The sequence below is a fragment of the Macrotis lagotis genome, chromosome 1 (assembly GCF_037893015.1).
Source record: "Macrotis lagotis isolate mMagLag1 chromosome 1, bilby.v1.9.chrom.fasta, whole genome shotgun sequence".
Lineage (NCBI taxonomy): Eukaryota > Metazoa > Chordata > Mammalia > Peramelemorphia > Peramelidae > Macrotis > Macrotis lagotis.
In genome coordinates this window covers 700449020-700450321 of record NC_133658.1, presented here as the reverse complement: position 1 = coordinate 700450321, position 1302 = coordinate 700449020, and positions in this window count along the sequence as shown.

The following is a 1302-nucleotide window of genomic DNA, read 5'->3' as shown; positions in this document are numbered from 1 at the left end:
CATTTTATTCCCTTCCCCCCCCCCCCACTTCTCTGTAGAGAATGATAGATTTTTAAATCCATTTGGGAATATATGTCATTCCCTCTCTCGACCACTCTGTTGAGAGTAGAACTCTCTCAATGTTCATATTATTCCTTCTTTCCTTCTGTCAAACCCTCTGTCAAAATATACTTCTTTTATCATTTCTGATAGAAGTATAATTCTCAAGGGTTAATTGATTGATTGACAAATAATTAACAATATCTCATAGTCACTGTCCAAGTATACTCCCTTCTTCAATCCCATTGGATATAACTTTCTCAAAAATCATATATAATGTCAAATGATAATCAATTTATACTCCACTTTTCAATTATCTTCTATAGACATTAAATCCTTATGAGCTATAGTATTCTGTAAAGCAAAATCATTTCATGAACCATTTATACACTCTCCCTCTAAGTATACTCCCTATAATTGAAGCTAAAGTATCAAGTAAATCAAAACAAAACCACTTCATCATAGGGCAGCTAGGTGGGGCAGTGAATAGAGCACCGGCCCTGGAGTCAGGAGGACCTGGGTTCAAATCCAACCTCAGGCATTTAATAATTACCTAGCTGTGTGACCTTGGGTAATCCACTTAACCCCATTGGCCTTGCAACCCCCCCCCAAAACCACTTCGTTAACTAATTATGTCCAGTCCCTCTAAGTATGCACTCTCTATTTCTGTCCCTCTAATACTACAACTACAGTATTACAATTTTTGTTAACTGTTATGGATAAGGCAAGATCACATCATGATCTGTTTATATCCAGTGTTTCTAAATACACTTTCTCCCTCTGTCCTTATTGTCCTACAGTCCTTGTTAACTAATCTATCTAGTAAAATAAGATCACTTTATGATCTAATTATGTACAGACTCTCTAAGTACTCTCCCTCTCTCTGTCCTAATAGAAATACAACCCTCATAATAAGCATCACTTCAGGACTCATTTATATCCATATTCCTTAAGTACAACCCCTTAAGTACAACTCTCATTTAGCAAGGTGTTGGCTAAAAGTTCAACACAAACCCGTCTCTAAATATGTTTCTTTTAACTATCGTAAGAGAAATACAACTTTTAAGAGTTACAAGTACAATTCTTCCCTTGTAGCTCTGGACTAGTGTTTTTTTCCCCTTTCCATTTATCTTGTTATGCATTTCTTGAATCTTATATTTGAAGATTGAATTTTCTCTTCAGTACTGGTCTTTTTATCAGAAAATTTTCAAAATCCTGTATTTCATTGAAAAATCCTTCTTTTCTCTTAAAAGAATTTGCTGA